Here is a 15,614-nt window from a genome sequence, read left to right as displayed (position 1 = left end):
AACTCCATCACAGACCTTCAGGAGTACACAGAGACTGTTACTGCCTACATCAGCAAGTGCATGGAAGATGTCACCACCACTAAGCCCATCACTGTCTGTGACAATTAGAAGCCATGGCCGTCAGGGGAGGTCTAAAGACTACTGAAGATAAAGACATTGAGAAAAACAGTCACTGAGCAATAAAGGGTTGCTAGTTATCTGGTAATGCCGGTACATTTTAATTTTTAATTTTTTTGACAATTGTGCAAAAGCACTTAGAGCAGTTCGAATGACTAATATTGCAATAGTCCGGTGCAATGAACATTGTGCAAAGGGCGCCAAGACTTTAAGCAAGTAGTACGATAATCTGGGACAATGTTGATTGTGCAAATGTTGCAGATACTCCTCAGTCAGTATCAGAATCAGAATCAGAATCATCTTTATTTGCCAAGTATGTCCAAAACACACAAGGAATTTGTCTCCGGTAGTTGGAGCCGCTCTAGTACAACAGACAGTCAATTTACAGAACACTTTGGGGACATAAAGACATTGACAAAAAACAATTGTGCAAAAAGATGCAGAGTCCTCTAGCACTTAGAGCAGTTCGAACCACTAATATTGCAATAGTCTGGTGCAATGACCATTGTGCAAAGGGCGCTGAGACTTCAAGGAGTGGATCCGGTTTAAAGTGACGAGTAGTGCGATCATCTGGGACAATGTTGGTTGTGCAAATGTTACAGATACTCCTCAATCAGTGTGCAAATGGAGCAGATGCTACTCTGGCATGAGTGGCCAGTATATGCAAATAGTGCAGCATGGCGAGACAACTACAGTGAGTGCACGAGTAATACGTAATTGGCCCCACAGAAATGTGACAACGAACTCAAGTCAAAAAATGTATGGAAATGGAGCAGATGCTACTCTGGCATGAGTGGCCAGTATTGGTCAACAACAGATCTGCAAATAGTGCAGCGTGTTGAGACTACGCCATTGAGTGCACGAGTAATATATAATTGGCCCGACAGAAATTTGACAACAAACTCAAGACAAAAAGACAAAAAATTGCCAGCATGTTGCAATGGAATTGTAGGTTAGGTGTTTAAGAAGTTGATTGCAAGAGGAAAGAAGCTATCGGAATGTATGCTAGTTCTAGTTTGCATTGATCGGTAGCGCCTACCTGAGGGAAGGAGCTGGAAGAGTTGGTGACCGGGATGTGGAGGGTCCGAGAGGATTTTGCACGCTCTTGTCTTAGTTCTGGCAGCGTGCAAGTCCTCAAGGGTGGGTAGGGGGGTAGCAACAATCTTTTCAGCAGTTTTGATTGTCCGTTGCAGTCGGAGTTTGTCCTTTTTTGTACCAGCACCAAACCAGACTGTGATGGAAGACCACAGGACTGATTCGATGACCCCGGTGTAGAACTGCCTCAGCAGGTCCTGTGGCAGGCCGTGCTTTCTCAGAAGCCGCAAGAAGTACATCCTCTGCTGGGCCTTTCTGAAGACAGAGTTGATGTTGATCACCCACTTCAGAGAGAGACTGTACTTCCCAGGAACTTGACAGTCTCAACGGTTGCCACAAGGCAGCTGGACAGCGTGAGGAGCAGCTGTGGCGAAGGATGCCTCTTGAAGTCCACGATTATCTCTACAGTCTTGAGCGTGTTCAGCTCCATGTTGTCGGCCGCACCACAGCTCCAGCCGCTCCATTTCCTGTCGATATGCAGACTCGTCACCGTCCTTGATGAGGCCGATGACAGTGGTGTCATCTGCAAACTTCAGGAGTTTGACAGCCGGGTGCGTAGAGGTGCAGTCGTTCGTGTAGAGAGAGAAGAGCAGCGGAGAGAGGACACAACATTGGGGCGCCCCAGTGCTGATGCTGCGTGTGGGTGAGGTCGCCTCCCCCAGCCTCACCTGCTGTGTCCTGCCCAGTTGACTGCATCATCTGCAGACCCGTTTGCTCTGTAGGCAAACTGTAGGGGATCCAGCAGGGGGCTTGTGACGCTCTTGAGGTGTTCCAGCATGAGACGTTCAAAGAACTTCATGTCCTCCTTAGCTTGGCAAAGCTGCTTAAATTTGGCAGTGAACCACGGCTTGTTGTTGTTGTTGAATGTGCGAAATGACTTTGTTGATACACACACATCTTCACAGAAACTGATATAGGATGTGACAGTGTCTGTTTATTCATCCAGGCTGCCAGCTGAATTTTCAAAGACACTCCAGTCTGTGCAGTCTAAACATCTTTGAAGTTCCATCTTTGCTTCATTGGTTCACTTTTTCACTGTTTTCACTGTCTGGCTTCGCACATTTAAGTTTATGCCTGTATGTCGGTATTAAATGAATTAAGCAGTGATCAGACGAGCCCAGTGCCGCACGAGGTTTGGCACGGTATGCGTTTTTTAGCGTAGTATAGCAGCGGTCCAATATTGTATTTTCCCTGGTAGGACAGTCGATGTGCTGCTTGTATTTAAGGAGTTCGTGGTTGAGTTTAGCTTTGTTAAAGTCTACGAAAATAATGAGGGGTGAGTCCGGGTGTTTTTTTTTTCAATTTCGTTGACTTGTTCGGCGCGCGTTAGCAGTACGGCATTCGTGTTAGCTTGAGGCGGAATATAGACGCTAGCGAGAATGAATGATGCGAACTCACGTGGCGAGTAGAATGGCTTACAGTTCAAAAACAGCGACTCCAAATGTGGGGTGCAGTGTGTGCTGAGCTCCGTGACATCCGTACACCATTTTTCGTTGATATAGAAGCATATCCCGCTGCCTTTTGTTTTGCCCTATGATTCCATGTCGCGGTCTGCCCGGTGAAGATGAAAGCCCGGAAGCATGACGGCGACATCGGGTACAGCCTCACAAAGCCAAGTCTCTGTAAAGCACATGGCGGCGGAACGTTCGAAGTCTTTACTGGTCTTTATCAGAAGATGAAGCTTGTCCATTTTGTTGGGTAGGGAGCGTACATTCGCGAGGTGGATCGACGGGAACGCCAATCTGTATCCTCTCTTCACCTGGAGTTTCTCCTGGATGCCGGCTCGCTTCCCTCTGTGGCGACACCTTCGCCTCTATGCGCCGAAGACCGCGGTCGCCGCTACGGTGAGTAACTTGAGGAAAAAACTGAGCGGATTTGCGAAAGTTGGTGAAAGAAAGTCCGGAGTAGCCTTCTTGATGGTTAGCAAGTCTCCCCTTGAGTAAGTGAGTCATACAATGTCTCCAAAGACAATACTAGACAGCGCATAACCATGCGACCATCTCGGAATTTCTCCAGGAAGATCGCCCACCGCTTCAGTGACAGCAGGAGTCTGTGGCGGGGTATTCGGACCATAAACCCTCACCACAGAACTGCGACAGCTCCACTTCCCTGCTAAATTAGTTGAATGACTTATTTGCTCGCTTTGAGGCACACAACAGCACCCCTGCACACAGACTCCACCCCCTCCTAGTGCTGACACTGACCCAGGACAGCGTGAAAAGATCTCTCGATAGGATCAACACACGAAAAGCCTCGGGCCCAGATAACATACCTGGTCGTGTTCTGAGGGACTGTGCAGCTGAACTCACAGATGTCTTCATGGACATCTTTAACACTTCCTTGAGTTAGGGTGTTGTCCCCACGTGCTTCAAAGCCACCACCATCATCCCGGTCCCGAAGAAGTCGTCTCCCTCCTCCCTCAATGACTACCGTCCGGTAGCGCTCACTCCCATTCTGATGAAGTGCTTTGAGTGGCTAGTCATGCACCACGTCCTCCTTGGATCCCTTCCAGTTTGCATATGGGTCCAACCGGTCAACTGATGACGCCATCTCCACATTCCTCCACTCTGTCCTCACACACCTGGACTCCAAGGACTGTCAGAATGCTGTTCATAGACTTCAGCTCAGCATTCAATACCATCATCCCGAAACAACTGATCTACAAACTGGACCAGCTGGGGCTCAACACTTCGATGTGCAACTGGCTGCTGGACTTTCTGACAGGGAGACAGCAGGCATTATGGGTCGGCTGCAACACATCCAGCACCATCACTCTGAACACGGAGGCCCCTCAAGGTTGTGTGTTGAGCCCCCTCCTCTTCCCCTTGCTGACCTATGATTGCACTCCGACATACAGCTCAAACCACTTCATCAAGTTTGCAGACGACACAACTCTGGTGGGTCTCATCAGCAACAGGGACGAGACATACTCCAGGAGTGAGGTGAGCCGCCTGGCCGGATGGCAGCATATGATGCTCCAAAATCTGTATGTAACTTTCAGCATTAATGGAGCCTTCACAGCTGTGCAAGTTACCATAACATACCACACCATCACTGTGCTCCTCTACGGTGGTCTTGGTCACCTCAAAATTGTCTTAGTTTTAATCGGAGCGACAGCATTCATGACATTTGAAATTTTCCAGGTGAAATTATCCAAAAGTTCATCCACTGCCTCAGCATGCACAGTTTGTGGCACAGCTATGGTCTCCATAAACATATTGGCGGTACTCTCATTTATGTACCTTTTCTAAGTAGACATAGAGGTTGTCTGAACTTTTGGGAGAATCTGTAATTCAAAGAGTTAAAATCACCCAGTACAATTTATTTACACTGAAAAAATGACTTAAAAATACCAGTAATACCATCGCATTTCCCCCCCTATTCAACAGTTGTTCATAAAATTTTTATTTGCTGGTGTTGCCTCATTTAAAAGGGTATTCCAGCTACTTTTGGTTAACCACCTTTCATTTGGTAGCAAAACATCTAGATCATAGGTTGTGTAGCGTTTATTGGATTTGTAAAATTTGTGCGTAATTTTGAAGGAAACGATGAGTTGGAAGCGGCGCCTGCGTCACTTCCAGGTTATCGTAATTTTAAATTACAGCGTTATAAATCAAGATATTTGATAGATATGAGGGGCACCACGTCATATTTTTACAAGTTTAACTTGAGGCGAAATGACGAAAAACCTTTATAATCAGTCTCTTATCGGAAGGTGGCTACATTCTAGGAACTTGAGTTCTAGACTTTCGTTCTGAGCCCAAACACACATAATCAATGCAAGTGGTGAATTTTATAGAAAATTTAATAATGAAAAGGGGTTTCTACAGGATAAAACACAGACAAACTCAAAACAAACAAGGTATCTACGAACATTGGTAAAGGAAGGGATTTGTGACGTAAGATGAGCAGAATGGACGTGTAGTGAATGCATATAGCTGAGGACTCCTGGTCTCGTTAATATAAACCCAAATATGCACTAATCCGTACTTTTAGCAAACCGCAATGTTGGACTTACGTGTCTGGCACACATTTGAGGCAGGCGAGTCAGGCTCCAAGTGTTTGGCCGGTCCGGTCCGCACTGGGAACTGGTGGATTCGACGGAAGGGAGGAATGGAAAAACAGGAGCAGCAGCAGGCCAACAAGTTCTCAGGCAGGACGTCTCTCGGGGGACGTTCGGTGTGGGTGCGTTGCGTCCGCCTCCGTTCCCTCAAACTGAGTTCAGGCTCCCAAGCAGGGTGGCGCGGAGCACTTGCAGGAAGTGCTGCAGCCGGGGATCCGTGTCCTTATCACCTCGGGTGAGGTCGTCGGCAAGTTGGTCGGGGTGACCAAAAAAAAAGACTCTACCAAGACTCCAAAAACTTCTCTATTTCTCCCAGCTCTGGCCCCTTTTATGGCCAGAGTGGGTCAAAAAAGGGGGGTTTATCCCCCCGCCCCCCTCCTTCTTTTCTACCACCTTCGTGAACACCGAGGAGCTGGATTGCCTTTTAGTGTTATTTTTCCATTCTAGGATTATTTTGTGGTTTAAAACCAGTGCAATAAAATATGAATTATTGGATTTAAGATAACGAGGCCCTTTCCCCACCCTGCATTGCTCCAAGCTCATCCTCTTTCATAACTGTAATGAATGTTTCAAATGTTATGTGGTGTGGAGAACATTACCATTTTCATGTGACATTTGTGGCGTGGGGTGAGATATTTCATCTGGTTCAGTTAACAACAGATTTGACGTGAGACATTCAGGTTTGTAGCAATACAGTCACTAGCGTTCATGTAAAGTTCTTCAAATATTGACTCACAGTCGAGTCACAGTGTTGTTCCGTCGCCCCTGGGTGTTGCAGTTGCCTGTTCCAACTCCCAAGTAGCAGCACTCAGCAGGGTGGAGGCGTCTCTGTGGGTCCAATCCTTCGACTGGCGGGGAGTTAATTAACTTAGTGTCCTGGGGGCGAACCCAGCATCCTTGGGTCTCTGCTTTGAAGTTCCAGTCAGACGTGATTCACTTAGCGTCGGCATGGCAAAGCAAATGTGTGTCTTGTTGAAGATAGTTTATTGTGTTAATCCGTTTAGAGTCTGCCTGTGACTCTGGAGTTAACATCTACCTTGGCGGGGAGCGGCGGTTGTACGAGGCTGAGGTGCCGGGTGGCATCTTTTGCGTGGCATGTCCGCTACAGGTTGTAATGATGCCCTGAATCAATACTGATTTATTACCCAGTGACCTAATATTGAAAAGAGCTAGCCTAACTGGGGGCAATGTTTTGATTGATTCACATTTTATCCTCAATAAGTTTGAGTGTTCTACTTGTTTTGTGCCATATTTCTTTGATCAACTTTCTGTCCCTTGTAATTAGGATGAAAAATGCCTGCTCTCCATATGGGTCTGACTTATTCTGGAAAAGACCCTGCACATATCAGTAAAATTTGGAGATAAGATTTTTCATGGGTGGAGGAGGGGCCCTTCGCATCTTAGTGGACGTTGGTTTCAGGCGAGGGGGAATGGGAGGAAGATCTTGGCGTGGTGTACGGTGTGTGGATTCCAATATTGACAATAGCCTTTTGCATTGGGCTTTGCTCCAATGGGGAAGGGAGGGCTGTGAGAGATTCAAAGTGCTACCTCATTTCATTCCTCAGCCGTTCCTTCGATTGTTTGGGTGACACTGCTGTCTCCATCTGCGCCTCGTGTCGCCTTATCTCTTGGTTCTCTGATTGTTTGGGAACAAGTGGAGACTCTTTCTGCACCTTTTGTCCTTCAGCCCTGTCAACAAGGACACTGTTTTCCTTTTGGGCTGCTGAATGACGTACACAGTAAAAAATGTTGGCAGCCAATAACTTAACCCCTTGCCGATTTAAACAGAAACCGTCTGCCTTGTAGAGATGTCTGCGCTCCCCAAAAAAAATGCCGAAATTGTCAATGAAGGTCACAGATAGCACAGTCCACACTTCTTTTAGCCACTTATTATGATTGAGCCTACTAAAACATTCATCTCCAAATTGTACCATTGGGGGAGGTCCACTTATGAAAACCTCAGCATCTAAATCTTGCATTTTTGTTAGGAGATCAATGAAATCTTGCTTCAGTACCTCTGATTGCTGCTTGACAACATCCAACATCCCCTGTGTGTAAAGTGACAGATTTCACAGTGTGCTCAGTAGTGATCTCCAGAACTTTTCTTTTGACATATCAGACACCATATCATTGGTAAAACACAGTACTTTGGTGTTCTTCTCACTACAAAAACGTCTCACATCCTTGACAGCTCAATCACCAACTATTAATGTTCGGGGTGCCATTTTTTTTCTTGCATGATTTAGTTTCATACCTTTCAGTGGTGGTGGGGCTGAGCATTCTTGGCCAGGGTCTAGTAAAAGTGGCTCAAGTCTATTTGTAAGTCTGATGTCAATGTTTTGTATTGACTTGTGTCTCTTTTCTTGCCCTTCGCTGTCGTGACCATCCACAGGCACTCTCTCAGGGTTGAAGAAGCATGCAACGCAGGCCAGCCGGATTCCTCGGTAATATGCTGGTGTTCTGTGCTCCCTTTTAGATGTTGTTCCGTGTGTTTCGGCTTTGCCCCCATGAAATTCCAGGGAGAACTGCTGGAAGATCCATTACCGTTTCTACAGTCCACATCCACCTTCTTTGCTGAGCTAAGTGCCTGTCTGTTAGCACGCTTCTTCTCACCATTTTGAGACATCGCTAGAGTGCTTTCATTCCCCGACTGTCCATTTACATCCACATACACTTCAAGACGTTGGATTTTTGTTTCCAGGACCGCCATGCTCTGGAGCAGTTTGTTCTAGTCTTCAGTGGAAAAGGGAGGCGTATTTTTGCTGGTCTTGTTGTTAATAGCAGTCTTGTGCTAATTAGCAGGCCACGCTCACGTAATGGTAAGGGTGGTATCAAAAATGATTGGAATATGGCAGCAACTGACTGTAGCTACAAAAACAAAAAAGTACAGTCCCACATGCTTAAAACTATCCAGGAGTCGCTGTTTCTAATATCTTTGGAAGAAGAAAAACAAGCTTATCAGCACAAAAAATGTAAACAGAGGCAAAGCAAGCAGAGCGAGCAGAAAACCGTCTGCACTGTATGAGAGCGTCTGCAAAGTCTCTACATGAACGACTTCACCTCAACACACCAGGCTGTCAAACTCCTGAAGTTTGCAGACGACATCATAGTCATCGGCCTCATCAAAGACACTGACCAATCTGCGTATCAACAGGAAGTGGAGCAGCCGGAGCTCTTGTCTGCCAACACAACCTAGAGCTGATTACGCTCAAGATGGTAGAGATGATCATGTACTTTAGGAAATATCTTTGCCCCTCACGCTGTCCAACTGCCTTGTGTCAATCGTTGAGACCTTCAAGTTCCTGAGAATTACAGTCTCTCAGACCTGAAGTGGGGGACCAACATCAACTCCATCCTCAAAAAGGCTCAGCAGAGGATGTACTTCCTGCGGATTCTGAGGAACCACAGCCTAACACAGGAGCTGTTGAGGCAGTTCTACACAGCAGTCACTCGATTCTGTGTTCATCCATCAAAGTCTGGTTTGGTGCTGCCACAAAGAAGGACACAATTAGACTACAACGGACAGAGAAGGCTGCCTGAATTTTTTTTTGGTACCCACCTACCTGCTGTTCAGGACATAGATTGCCAGGACTAAGACAAGTGCATGCAAAATCCTCCTGGACCCTCCACATCCTGGTCACCACCTATTCCAGCTCCTTCCGCTATCAAACAATGCAAACTAAAACCAGCAGACATTCCAAGAGCGTCTTCCCTTTTGCCACATAAACTTCTTAAACAGTTGACTTACAATTTCATTGTAACATGCTGCCAATTTTGCACCTCTGTTGTTATTCGTACACTCACTGTTTTATCACGCTGCATTTTTTGCATACTATTGTTGATAACTACAGCCCACTTATGTGTTTCAGAGATCTCTGCACCATTTGCACAATCATCACTGTACCAGATCATTGCACTATTAGTCACTTTAAATTGCTCTGAATTGCATCATTTGCACAATTGCCATTATCAGCATCACCACAGTTGTGGTACACTTTCATTGTCGAATGACTCTCCATGCTCGTGTTTTCTATGTCCTAAATGTATATTTTGTCATAGTGGCTGTTTGTTGTCATACTAGAGTGGCTTCTACTACCGGAGACAAATTCCTTGTTTGTCTTGTAACATATTTGGCCAATAAAGCTGATTCTGAATTTAATAAGATGTCTCGCCCACCTTTGAAATGTTAAAATTACTGCATGACGCTTTTAAAACAAACTTAACATGATCTGCATTATTTTCAAATTATGAGCCCCCTAGTGCTTCAGTGGGCATAAACAATGAATTTCTTAATGCTTTTATTGTGAAACATCTGCAGTTGTGGGAAAACCCAATACTTACAGGGTTCAGGGGGTCCTCAGGGTCAATCCAAAATTTGCGGGGGGTCCCAGACCCCAAAAAGGTTGAGAGCAACTGCTGCAGATGTTGACATCCCTAAATTCTTTGCAATCGTACATTGAGGAACTTTGTTCTTGAACTCCTGGACTATTTCCGCATTTGTTCACAAAGTGGTACCTGGACTATTTCTGCATTTGTTCACAAAGTGGTAAACCTTGCCCCATCCTTGCTTGTGAACAACGGAACCTTTCGGGTTTACACTCAATCATGACACTCACCTGTTTCCAATTAACCTGTCTGCCTGTGGAATATTCAAAACAGGTGTTTTATTGTTTTGTTTTGTTTTTTTAGGATTCTTTAATTTTCAGACTTTTGTTGCGCCTGTCCCAGCTTTTTTGGAACATGTTGCAGGCAACAAATTCAAAATGAAAGAACATTTTCAAAAACAAAACAATAACATTAATCAATTAAATACAGGTTGAAAAGGATTTTCAAATCATTGTTTTTATTTAAGTTTTGCACAATATTCCAACTTCATTGGAATTTGTATTTGTCCTTTCTTTTTACTTTTATTCCTATTCTCAATGTAGTTTATTTCTGTTTTTAATGTTTAGCATAGGCGGGTGTGGCTACAGTGGGTACGGAAAGTAAGAAATTGTGTCTTGCCACTATTCTGTCTCTGATTTCTTCAGACAGTTCCTTTGACCTCATGATTCTCATTTGCTCTGACATGCCCTGTGAGCTGTAAGTTATTATAAAGACAGGTGTGTGGCATTCCTAATCAAGTCCAATCAGTATAATCAAACAGAGCTGGACTCCAATGAAGGTGTAGAACCATTTTAAGGATGCCACACATTTTTTAATCGAGCTAGAAACCAGCTGACTAAAGAAATTAACATTGCAAAGAGGATCTATGCAGCAAAGTTGGAAAAACAGTTTAGCGCGAACGACTCGAAATCAGTCTGGCGTGCATTCCAATCGCTGACTAATTACAAGCGACGATCCCCCCAAGCTGAGAACAATAGCACACTAGCCAACGACTTGAATACCTTCTATTGCAGATTTGAAAAGGACAGTTTCACTCCACACACCCACCCGGCCGCACCCGCGACCACAACCACACCTCTGACTTCTGCGTTAACCATCCATGAACAGGATGTGAGACGCATCTTCAAACAACAGAAGATTAACAAAGCAACAGGACCGGACCATGTGTCCCCATCCTGCCTCAAAGTCTGCGCGGACCAGCGCGCTCCAGTCTTCACTCAGATCTTTAACAGATCTTTGGAAATGTGCGAAGTTCCATCCTGCTTCAAACGCTCCACTATCATTCCAGTCCCCAAGAAACCTGCAATCTCTGGTCTGAATGACTACAGGCCTGTCGCTTTGACATCTGTGGTCATGAAGTCCTTTGAACGTCTCGTGCTGGACCACCTCAAGAGTGTCACAGGTCCCCTGCTGGACCCCCTGCAGTTTGCCTACAAAGCGAACAGGTCTGCGGATGATGCAGTCAACATGGGACTGCACTTCATCCTAGAACATCTCGACAGTGCAGGGACCTACGCGAGGATCCTGTTCGTGGACTTCAGCTCAGCGTTCAACACCATCATCCCTGAACTCATTTCAACCAAGCTTCTCCAGCTCAGCGTCTCACCTGCCATCTGCCAGTGGATTTACAGCTTTCTGACGGGCAGGACACAGCAGGTCAGGCTGGGGGAGGCCACCTCATCCACACGCAGCATCAGCACTGGGGCGCCCCAAGGTTGTGTCCTCTCTCCGCTGCTCTTCTCTCTCTACACGAACGACTGCACCTCAGCGAACCCGACTGTCAAGCTCCTGAAGTTTGCAGATGACACCACTGTCATCGGCCTCATCAAGGACGGTGACGAGTCTGCATATCGACAGGAAGCGGAGCGGCTAGAGCAGTGGTGCGGGCGACACAACCTGGAGCTGAACAGGCTCAAGACGGTAGAGATGATCGTGGACTTCAGGAGGCATCCTTCGCCACAGCTGCCCCTCACGTTGTCCAGCTGCCTTGTGTCAACCGTCGAGCCCTTCAAGTTCCTGGGAATTACAATCTCTCAGGACCTGAAGTGGGCGAACAACATCAACTCCGTCCTCAAAAAGGCCCAGCAGAGGATGTAATTCCTGCGGCTTCTGAGAAAGCACGGCCTGCCACCGGAGCTGCTGAGACAGTTCTACACAGCGGTCATCGAATCGGTCCTGTGTTCTTCCATCACAGTCTGGTTTGGTGCTGCTACAAAAAAGGACAAACTCCGACTGCAACGGACAATCAAAACTGCTGAAAGGATTGTCGGTACCCCCCTACCCACCATTGAGGACTTGCACGCTGCCAGAACTAAGACAAGGGCGTGCAAAATCCTCTCGGACCGTCTGCACCCCGGTCACCAGCTCTTCCAGCTCCTTCCCTCAGGTAGGCGCTACCGATCAACGCAAACTAGAACTAGTAGACATTCCAACAGCTTCTTCCCTCTTGCGATCAACTTCTTAAACACCAAACCTATAATTCCATTACAACAAGCTGGCAATTTTTTGACTTGAGTTCGTTGTCACATTTCTGTGGGGCCAATTATGTATTACTCGTGCACTCACTGTAGTTGTCTCGCCATGCTGCACTATTTGCATATACTGGCCACTCATGCCATAGTAGCATCTGCTCCATTAGCACACTGATTGAGGAGTATCTGTAACATTTGCACAACCAACATTGTCCCAGATGATCGCACTACTCGTCACTTTAAACCGCATACACTCCTTGAAGTCTCAGCGCCCTTTGCACAATGGTCATTGCACCGGACTATTGCAATATTAGTCGTTCGAACTGCTCTAAGTGCTAGAGGACTCTGCATCTTTTTGCACAATTGTTTTTTGTCAATGTCTTTATGTCCCCAAAGTGTTCTGTAAATTGACTGTTTGTTGTACTAGAGCGGCTCCAACTACCGGAGACAAATTCCTTGTGTGTTTTGGACATACTTGGCAAATAAAGATGATTCTGATGATCAGAAGAAATGGACAGCACCCGAGTTAAATACATGAGTGTCACAGCAAAGGGTCTGAATACTTATGGCTGTGTGATATTTCAGTTTTTCTTTTTTAATAAATCTGCAAAAATTAAAAAAAATCAGTTTTTTTCTGTCAATATGGGGTGCTGCGTGTACATTAATGAGGAAAAAAATTTACTGAAATGATTTTAGCAAATGGCTGCAATATAAAAAGGAGTGAACATTTTAAGGGTGTCTGAATACTTTCCGTACCCACTGTAAAAAAAGCCTGGTATTGACAGGTATTGAGATTACCTGTATTTTTGTGCTGTCTGTCTTCTGTGTTGGTGAGCCAAAGCTAATTTTCTCGTGGACAATAAAAAATTCATCCATCCTTTTTCTGAGCCACTTATCCTCACAAGGGTTGCGGGAGTGCGAGAGCCGTTCCCAGCTATCAACGGGCAGGAGGCGGGGTACACCCTGAACTGGTTGCCAGCCAATTGCAGGGCACATATAAATGAACAACCATTCACACTCACATTCACACCTACGGGCAATTTAGAGACTTTAATGAACCTAGTGTTCGTGTCTTTCGGGACATGGGAGGAAACCGGAGTACCCGGAGAAAACCCACGCAGGCACGGGGAGACGATGCCAACTCCTCACAGGTGGGGCCGGGAATCGAACCCCGGTCCTCAAAACTGTGAAGCAGACGCTGTAACCAGTCGTCCACCGTGCAGCCACAATAAATAATTATTTTATTCTAGTCTAGTCTAGTCAATTCCAGAGGTGTATCGGAGCAAGGACAAACAGATTTTTTCCCCAAAAGCCATAACCACCCTGAACCCATACTGACTCCACAGTCTAAACCCAGACTCCCGTGATTCCTGTTTGCACCTCCTGTGCAATATATAAGTTGAAGTAAAGATATGTTTTTGGAACTATACTGTGCAATATTCAATGTGTCCGTGCAATAATTCATTAACTGTGCAATGCTATTAATTATGTTCTTGCATTATTATTTATCTTCTGTTGTGAATTTCTTCTGTTTATTCATTTAACTTGTTTTATTTTCTATACTTTAAATATATGTTTGCACTGAAGAAGGCGGTGCTTTCAATCTCATTGTATATGTGAATAATGGCAATAAAATTTATGATTACAGTCCACAGTAACCATTCCATTTTGAAGGTGAGCCTCCTAACGTTATTTTACTTTGTGTAAGCTGTCATTGTTCTCATAGGGCATGTATACAATTACTATTTACAGTGTGATACTGAATTGAGTGTTAACAATTGAACGGGGGTTCATTAAAATTTGGTAGGGATGTTAACAACACTTCTCCATGGTGTGTCAAGTTTACCAAACATATTTATTTTTGCCGTACAGGGTCTTTAAGTAATTTCAATTTAATTTGGCTCAGCTTGGCAACCAAACCTGTTTTGGATTGCTATCAATGATCAAGACAGACAGAAGTAAAGAAGTAAAATATGCAAAGAAAAGCGACAGTGTTCCCCTGCTATTTCGCAGTCCATCATTTTCTCCCCCACTATATTACTTACCTACTGTAAGGCTCTTTCAAGTCAGAAGGGAGAACCACATTCACCAATGCACTTTTCAGACATTTATTGAATGCCTGGAGAACCATAAAACAGCTTGCTTACTGATCTCGTGCAGTGCAGATGCTTTTTTGCTTGTTCTCCTAGCTTTGCCTCTGTTTATATTTTTCTTGCTGATAAGCAAATGTTTTCTTCTAAAAAAATTAGAAACACCCACCAGGCGGGCATTGGTGGTGGACTCACCCATGTTCCGCAGGTGCTGGAGTGGTGCCATTTGGCGTCCGCCTTGGTGCCCCGTTCCGGCTGCTGGTGGAGGGCGGTAGTGGCCCCCTGTCGCTCCTTGGGTCTTCTTCCTCCTCTTCTGTCCGTTCCTTGCGACCCGCTGCGGTCGCCTCCTCCTCTTTTCGTGGGAGGCCCCCCTGCGGGCTGTGGGGCCTGCTGTTGGGTTTTCGTACCTGTCCGGTCTGGGGGCGGAAGGGGGTAGCACTCGGGGGCGGGTAGCGGGTGCTTGTCCTGTTCTGTCATGTCATATCTTGTCCTGTTCTTCCCTCACAGGGTGTAACACGACTGCTCCATACAACACTCATATCTAAGGTGTAATTGTTCTCGGTATATAATGATTTGCTTTCCTCATCTTGTTTACAGCTAGTGCTTTGTCTTCTTTTTCTATATTATTTTATCTTTTCACTCTCTCTCTTCTTTTCATCACTCCCCTCTAAAAACCTTGTTCGGTTCTGTCATGAACGGAACAGAGGATAGGACCCACAAATGCACGACTCCAAAACAAAGGCGAGGCCACCTGTCTCATCATATTGTCCTGATGCCTTGACAGTCCCTCTAGATGAAGGTGGAGGGCAGCAAGCTGCTCATCCTGCTTCAAGAGGCGTTGACCATGCGCTTCAAGGGCTTTGCGCACCGGGTCTGAGTCTGCTGGGTCCATGTTATGGCCAGTTCGTTCTGTCATGAACGGAACAGAGGATAGGACCCAAAAATGGACGACTCCAAAACAAATGGACAGTTTCAAAAAAGAGAGGTTTAATATACGGGCATAGGTCGGTACACAGGCAGGCAATCCAAAAAAGGCAACAGTATCCAAAAACATGAGGCAAAAAGGCGATGTCGATAATCGGAACTGGGTCTAATCTTACTATGAGTCTGTGACGTGGAAACAAGGAATGCTGGAACGCGACGACAAGGTACAACGAACTGGCGACGAGAGAGACAAATGCAAGGGGTAATTAGGGTGAACGAGGCACAGATGGTGAAGATGCTCTCAGGAGCAGGTGTGTGTGAAACAGGGGGAAGACAAAAACCGTAACACACACCCATGACAGTACCCCCCCCTTAACGGCCGGCCCCAGACGGCCCCCTGGCCCCTGGATGTGCAACGTGGAAGTCCCGAATGAGCGAGTCATCCATGATAAACGCAGACGGCACCCA

This window comes from Phycodurus eques, chromosome 17 (assembly GCF_024500275.1).
Source record: "Phycodurus eques isolate BA_2022a chromosome 17, UOR_Pequ_1.1, whole genome shotgun sequence".
NCBI lineage: Eukaryota > Metazoa > Chordata > Actinopteri > Syngnathiformes > Syngnathidae > Phycodurus > Phycodurus eques.
This window is presented reverse-complemented; position numbering follows the sequence as displayed.